Consider the following 8,849-nt stretch of genomic DNA (forward strand, 5'->3'; position numbering starts at 1 on the left):
GTGTGTGTTTGTGTGTCAGTGTATATAGAAGAAATAAGCGTTCGTTATGTTCTTAAGTATATAGTTCTCTAGCACATATTTTGTTATGATATATTTTTTTAATAGACGGAAGTAGCTAAAAAATTTACGATAGTAATTTTTTTCCTTATGGAACGGTAAATAAAATAGTTTTGTTAGACCTAAAACAATTACACGTAGAAAATTGATTTGAGGGAAGCCAAAAAACAAGTAGCAGTAGAAAAAACAGTAGTTGCTAGACATAACGTATACATATTACCTTAAAGTACTTTCTGGTGCCATATTAATTTTAGTATCCTAGTGATTAAAATTAATTGGTAGAAACTTATTTAATATCGATGACACAGGCACGCAAAAAAGTGGTCTGTCCAACAGACAACACTAGCATATCTATATGCTTTTGGGGTCGCTGAATTCGAATATCGTGTCCAAATAACTAAGTTGGCTCGTATTTTTCTGAGAAACGAAAAAAAAGACGTAAAATCGACAAAAACAGCGACTTTTCAGGTATATTTTTGCAAAAAAAAAATTTTTTTCTCGCCGGGTGGACTTAACTAACATATTTATATGTCTTTTGGGTCGCCGAATTTGAATCTGAGGACCAAATAATTAATTTGGCTTATGCTTTTTCAAAAATCGGAAAAATATACGTAAAATCGGCGAATACAGCGATTTTTCTTGCACACTTTTGCAACAAAAAATTTTTTCATGCGCGGTGGTCTAAATCAGCATATCCTTATGTTTTTGGAGTCGCTGAATCCGAATCCGGAGTCAAAATAACCCAGTTGGCTCATATTTGATCGAAAAATGAAAAAGTAGAGGTAAAATCGACGAAAACAGCGGTTTTTCTTGCATATTCGTCGATTTTACCTCTATTTTTACATTTTTCGATTAAAAATGAGACAACTGGGTTACTTTGACCTCTGATTCATATTCTGCGATTCCAAAAACATAAGGATATTCTGATTTAGACCAGCGCACATGAAAAATTGTTTTGTTACAAAATTATACAAGAAAAATCGTTGTATTCGCCGATTTTACGTCTATTTTTGCGATTTTCGAAAAACTATGAGCCAAATTAGTTATTTGGGCCTCAGATTTGAATTCAGCGACCCAAAAGACATATAAATATGTTGGTCAAGTCTACTGGGCGAGAAAATATATTTTTTTTTGCAAAAATATACCTGAAGAATCGCTGTTTTTGTCGATTTTACGTCTATTTTTTCGTTTTTTTTAAATACGAGCCAACTTGGTTATTTGGACACCGGATTCGAATTCATCAACCCCAAAAACATGTAGATATGCTAGTGTAGTATGTCGGACAGACCGCTTTTTTGTGTGCCGGTGTAATCATTAGAAGGTCCAACGAAACAAGTAGAAATATAAAATTTTAGTCCGACAAAAATGTGAAATTTTTAAAGAAAAATTAATTTTACCGTGGGAAATAAAATTTTATAATAAAAACTAATGTTACTTATAATTGCTTTTCAAAATTTACTATTGTAACAAATAGGCCAATTACTTCTGGTAAATTAAATTTTGAAATTTGCCACGTAGGTCAGTTAGGTTATAAAAAAGGAAGAAATATCAAATATGAAAAAAATAGAGTGCGACACATGCGAGAAAATCTCGTTTAATTGCAGAATATGCGTCTCATTTCTGTATAATAGCATCATTTTATTTTTGTCCTCTAGCTCCCCTTCATCATTCTATTTAACCTATCACTGTCTTTATACAGTACACAAAAGCACTGCGCGAAATTAAACGAGCACGTAATCCGATAAATCGTTCCGTCGATATTACCGAAAATAAAAATTCCCAAAGGATTCTTTAATTAAAGACGGGAATTGTGTTCCAACCTTTTTACTTCGAACGTTGGTCAAATTGTGATTTACTAATATGTTTTATCGTAGGAGAAGTTATCTGAGTAAGACCAGAGCATTTCCGGGAGAAAATTTTTAAAAAATTAAAAAAAGAATGTACCCTACTCCATTAAACTCTCGTAAAAAGTTCTCATGAAAGCGTGAACTTTTACTGGAATGTAATTTTCTGTTTCCCCGATAAAATATTTCTCTGCAACGTATACTTTTTTTGTAGAAAAAATCCCAGCGAATTGAACATTTTTCTCCTAATACATAAATAAATTTCAGGGAAATGAAAAAACAACTTTTCTATGACACTGTATCTGCATACTTCGTATAATTGAAAATTAAGCTCTCCCTTTATCTGTATCAAAATAAATTCAAGTCACGAAGAATAACTCCAATTAAATTTCCATACTAATAATTATCCCAGCAACATATTTCAAAAGTAATTATTATACTTTACAACAGCATGATGGTATTCTGTACCTCGAAAAGGAAGCATATTGCCAACGACTTCCGTTATCGAAGATTATTGCGTGACTTGGCTAAGCGAGTACTCTTGTCCTAAGTAAAACTTAAGGAAAATGCTAATTTCTTATCAGACTCAAGTTCTTTCGCACTCACGGCATGCACATCTACAATGTTTTCGAAAATAAAAGTAGCAGATGTACTGCAGTAAAAAAAAAGTATTAGGGATTTATCACGCTTTGCGGCAATAACCCCAAAGGGCCGTTAGAATTACATGAAACGATGAAGAAGGAAATGAAGAAGGGGCGTCTACTCCTTTACACCTTAAGGGCATGTGATACTTAGGAAATTGTCGATTTCACCAGTTTTAGGTTCGGAGGGCTATTTTTATTCAATAATCAATATTTTGTCTTAAAAATTTGCGACATCATAGCGATCATGCTAACGAACGTCCCCACACAATTTTGTTTGGTTTAATTTTAAAAAGTTTTAATTTAACAAAATCTGATTAATTTGCATAGCGCTTAGGAATTAGTATCGATTTTACCAGTTTTAGGTTCCGACGGCTTTTTTCTAGAATAGTCAATATTTTGTCTTAAAAATTTGGGAAATGATAGCGCACATGATAATGGACGTCCCCGCACACTTTATTTGTGTTTTTTTTTCAAAAAATTTCTTGATATTGCTAACAACGTGTGTACATTTGCAGGTTATGTATGTTACAATTCTCCTGTGCGTTCTCCTGTGCGATCGACAAGGCAGAAATGAAAAACTACGTAACCTCAAAATAATACAAATGCATAAAATTTTTATTTAGCACAATAATTTTTTTTTGTTATATCCCTCAAAAAAGAGTCCGAGGATGTCCGTTATGATATTTTATAGCATCACATGTATAGTATCACATGCCCTTAAAAATTTCCGATTATTTCCCGGGTTTTTCTATTTGTAAATAAAAATTTAATATCTATATCCCTTTTCATGCAAAAAGTCGTAAAAAATGTTAAATGATTATTTAGGAAGTATGTATTTCGAAAATTAGAAAAAATTATTCTTTTTTTTAGATATTTTTTTAAAAACCCAAAAATTTTTGAAATTATTTTGAACTTCAGGAAATACCAGGAAATATTAAAAAACTTCTTGAATGATTTTTTAAAATATGATGAAATCGATTTTTAATCTCATTAAGTTACATAAAATTGTATTATACTCCGTGAAACTTATGTGAATACTTAGAAATATTTATAATACATATATTATAATCTATCAATTTCTTGAAATGTTGGGTAATATCAGCAATATTTAAACGAACTTCTTTATGTTTTAAAAATTTGTGGCAACGTTCTAAAATACCCTAACACCTTTAAAATTGTTAAAAATCCATTAAAATACCAGGAAATCATTAAAATTATTTTCAAACAAAACATATCACTTTTTGGGAAAAATGTAACTTAATTCCACATGAAATAGATGATCTCGCGACCACTAACGAAAAATATAGTCAAAAGTGCATATAAATCTCCGTTCATTGCACGAACATTCTTTTTAACCATCCTCGCATTTTGAACGGACAAAAGTCCAAACGCCGGCTTTGCATCGCACCTACGATACGTAGTTCAATTTTCACGAATCGTTTAAATCCGTTTTTCATGATGAAAACGAAAAATGAAAATTTAAGTAGTCACGGGAAAACCCATTAAAATTTAGAACGGTAATGGAAAAGTTTTAATTGAGTTACGGATGGTCTTTGTTAGAAATTCAACAAATTCCAAAGGAGTTTTTTAACCTTAATTTATTCGAACATGTTTAAAAATAAGTAGAAGCACTCAAGTAACTTTCACAGTAAACTAAACATTAGGATACACTTATCGATTTTATGGGGATAGAAAAACTGAGAAATTACACGCAAGAAAAATGAGAGAAATGTCCACCAGAAACAGAGGTAACTTTTTTTAAAGACCGGATTGTACTTCTCGAATATCGTGAGCTTATTCAAGGATCGAAATCTATACAAAATAAAATTTCAGCTCAAAAACGAACTCAATCTCCTAAAAATCACTATTTTAAGAATAGCTCGAAGAATGTTCAATCTTGCAACAAAACAACTCTAGAATTTATAATAGACACATCAGAGAAACCACGTTCGATAAAACGATGAGATAGCTTGCGAAGAACATTGCAAGGCTAAAGTTTAACGTGAGAAAACAGGTTGATATGTTCTCAAACTTTCATTTCACCGCCGAATAGGATATTTTGTAAATTCAAAAAGCACTGCTTTTCAGTATTCTGAACCCCATGCAATTCTGATCTGCAAGGACAAAGACAAAAAATCTTTTAAATGACTCACTGAGAATCGGTTCTACGATTCAAGAGGATTCCTTTTCCATTGTAAAGTATTTTTTATTTTTTATGTATGCAGTCATTGCCGACATCGAATAGATTCACAGGCAGATTTAAATTTCAAAAGAAGATATGAATTTTCGAGAAATCTTATGGCGTATGTGTCATGACGAGTCAATCATAATCTACTCTTTGAATACCGTGACCTTTAGAAGCTCTTACATTTCCTTTCTCACGATTTTCGCCCTTTACCAGTGGGGTGGAAACGAATGCAAGACGTTTTAAACTGCTTCCAGTATTAAAAAAAGAGAGTTTGACGTAGATGATTAGCTCAATGGAGCAGCATCGTTTCAAGAAGCAATTAATCTCAGAAATGACTTGAGAAGTCTACTCAAAAGAGGAGGATTTAACCTCATAAAATGGGCATTCCACGATCGATAATTTATAAAAAATGCTTTAGAAACAGATTTTAAGGCGTTTATATCTTTCAAAAGATAAAAAAGGACCTTATAAAAACGACTACTTCCAATATAGTAACTTATTCATAAATTTAAAAATTATGGATAACGCTTCGAAAACCAGCTGGTTTCCCTCATCAGATCTTATATAAATTTTTTTCTTTTGTGTAAACAAATTTGATCAGTATAATAAAATGTAGAGAATCAAGATCACATGTTGTTCTTAAAAATTCAATTTATAATTTCACTAGTTAGTATTGATATGTGAGTTCCATAAATTTAAAAATCATGTGAAATCTTGTAACTAAAAATCTGATTATGATACTGTAAATTAGTTAGAAAAATAATTTATAACTATTGATTATACTGTGATAATATCAAGATTTTTCAAATAAAAGAAAATTGTGAAGACGGAACAGAATGTCCGTCTCCATCTTGGAAATTCAGTCCATGTCATTCATATCTTTGTATTCTTTCAAAAATATTAAGGCCTTTGGGATCCATTGGAATGATGCTACTGATTCCATTCTTTTTATCGTTAATATACCAATAAAAATTGCGATGCAACAACTTTGGAAGTGGAATTTTTCATGTGGTAGTTTTGTCCTTCCAGAAATCCAAGGTGTTGCATTCACGAACGTGGTTGCAGATTATTATGGTCCTTTTTTTATTAGAAAAGTTGCCAACTTAATCGAATGAAAGTCAAAATATAAGTCCGTGTTTTTGTATTTCCAGCCACCAAAGTATGTTAATTTATAACTTCCAAGTAATTTGTTTTTGGAGGCCTTTTTGGCCCGTTTCAAAATATTCTTTTCTCGTAGAGGAAAATCTGAATCTGCATCCTATGATAATGCGACGAACTTCGTGGGTGATAACAAAGAATTACGTGAGCTCTATAAGCAATTCGGTTCGCTTGAAAAAAGAAAAATTATTCAAAGCCTTTTTCATAAAGAAGGTAGTAAAGTGGCATCTGGGCCGCATCACAGCAGTCAATCCAAGCCAAAACCCGCTAATCCGGGCACTCACAGTTCAATTTCAATCGAGCAGCTACAAAAGGTCATTAAAATTGTTGAATTCTGTTATAATTAATTAATGCACAACAACTTTTCACATTCAGCGAGATTTTATGAAATTTTTATTGTAATCTCGCATCATGAGAAGTTCCTATATCTAGTAACTTTTTATAAACGCTCATTTAGTGCTGGCAATCTCCACTATGCCCAATCCCACAGTCCTTTTAGTGTTTTTTAACGATACGCGCTATGGTTTCACACGTGAAGCTGGCACCGTCACATCTGTAACTCCAAAAACACTGCTGTAATCGATTCCTGAAGCATACCAAAATTAAGGGCTCATTAGTGGCTGGAAAGAACCCTTTGTCCCAAATTTTGGTCTCTGAAATTTTTTATAAAAAACATATTGCGCGCTGACTTCACATGAGGCTAGCACCCCCACACCTGTAACTTCGAAACTATTTATTCAATCTGATGAAAATTTTCGAAGGAATTAAGGATTCATTTAGGGCTGGCGAACTACACTAGGCCCGACCCCGCAGACCTTTTAGCCTTTTCTAAATGATGCGTGTTATGGTTTCACATGTGAAGCTGGCACCGCCACACTTACAACTCCAAAACAATAATTGCAATCATTTCCAAAATTATGCCAAAATTAAAGGCTCTTTAAGGGCTGAAAAAAACACTAGGTCCTAAATTTTGGGGCTATGCAGTTATTTATATAAAATGCATTGCGCGCTGACTTCAACTATAGCTGACAATGCCATACCCTTAGCTTCAAAACAGTTGATTTAATCTAATAGTTATAGGCTGAATTAGTTATAGGTTGAATTAGGAATCCACAAAGTACCAATTTATAGTTTATAACTAACAATGAATTTATCAGTAAGAATTATTGTATTCTTATAAACCATAGTAGGAGATTTTAACAATATTTTTCATATTTTTATTCTACAGATTTTGTTTTTAATCAAATTTTGAATGATATTCAAAGAGTACAACATAATGTTAATTATTTTTGTTGTGGTTATATATATTTGAAGCATTTTTTGCATTTTTTTTAAAAAGGAATTTGCTTGAATACCCAACGATATTTTGATGAGTTCAATGTAATAACAAACGTGATTCTCATCAACAAGTTGTGTGACTAATTTGCAGTCTTGACAGTTTTTGAGTGCTTGAAATTGCTGAATGAATCCAATTACTGAGGTTCTACTTTTTTACAAATAACTGTTTTTTTCTATCCTAAGGCTTCAATATGTTATTTTCTAAGCAGAAGTTAAGATTATGAATTATAAGAATAAAGTAAACGTGCAAAAATATTGCAAATAGAAATAAAATTAACCACCAACTCAGACAGTACGATCACCTACAGTAATTGGTTTCGAAACATGTTTTTTCGCTCATAAAACTTTCTTAATTTATGAATTTCTCCTTAAAATTTGATTATGATAATTGGGGGTATGCAGAAAGCTCAAAACAGGTAGTGTTAGCACGAGCTGAATTGAAGATTTTATTACCCGAAAAAGCTTTTAAGAAATTCATTAAATTTCTGGATTTTTATGAAAGTTGGTACCAAAAGCGTTTTTGAATACAACTTTTATTAACAAATGATTTACTATTAATAATCTTTTAGTTCATGTTTTGATATTTTGTTTATCAATTGCAATTTAATGTCAGCTTTAGTTAGAAGAAAAATCTCTGAAACCCTTCATACATACACTTCTATCTTCTAGTTTTATCTATATATTTCTATTTTCTAATAGTGTATAACTCTTGCCATAGAACTTTGTATTCTTAGAGGCAAGAAGAGTGCATTCATACAACACATATGCGGACGATCGTCTTTTCCTCCACGGCTACCTGTGGAACCTTCCCGTTCCACTGCCAAACGACACTACCCCTCACTTGATTCGAAGTTGCTTCAGGCCCTCGGTGTTAGGTTCCCCATAAAGATTAATCTCTTTGTCTCTAAACTTACCCATTTCCTTGCTATTTCCACGCCTATTATTCGAATAAAATGCTAATAGGCCGACAAAATCCCTGACAATTTGACGAGTTTGAGAATATAATCGTAAATATAGTTAGATTTTTAACAATTTCGATTAGAATATTAAATTTTCATAAGCTCCCGATTTCATTAATGAAGTGATTCTAAATAAATTTTGTAATAATTTTTCGTTGGTAAAGCTGCTGACAATTTAAGAAAAAAACGCATTTTTCGAAAATTATTAAAAGAGAATATTATTTACAATAATAATAACTTGATGATCGCTGGGGGATTGTATTGATCCTCAAAACTAAACTCTGTAGAAATTGATGATTTACATTGTTGGCTTTAGGGTCAGGTGAATTGGAAACAATTGAGTTTTTTCAAATATTTTGGCACATAATGGTGATCCTCATCAGTGAGTGTTCTTAAATCTGTGAAAAGTACATAATTTTTTCCAGGTATGCTGTTTTATAATTGAAAGTACTAGGCAGTCTGATAAGTACCTGAAAATTCTAAGAGATGGCATTAGTATTCACTAATGTGAACCATTTTTGTCGAGCTTGATCCTTCAAATGGCGCCTGTCAAAACTTTAGCCATTTATGTTTACGCATTTACAAGTTACAGCACTGAGAAGCGACTAACCTCAGAGTTTTTTTAATATGGAAAAATCTGAGTTTCGAGTTTTGATCAAAC

The 8,849-nt window shown here is 32.0% G+C and overlaps 1 protein-coding gene across 1 annotated transcript in view; it reads right to left on the bottom strand.

The window, feature by feature from the left end:
• Positions 1-8,849, bottom strand: part of LOC117179965 (elongation of very long chain fatty acids protein 1-like) — an 84,417-nt gene that overhangs the window by 1,311 nt on the left and 74,257 nt on the right. The gene's annotated exons all lie outside the window — the stretch shown is intronic.

Source organism: Belonocnema kinseyi, chromosome 9, assembly GCF_010883055.1.
Source record: "Belonocnema kinseyi isolate 2016_QV_RU_SX_M_011 chromosome 9, B_treatae_v1, whole genome shotgun sequence".
Classification (NCBI taxonomy): Eukaryota; Metazoa; Arthropoda; class Insecta; order Hymenoptera; family Cynipidae; genus Belonocnema; species Belonocnema kinseyi.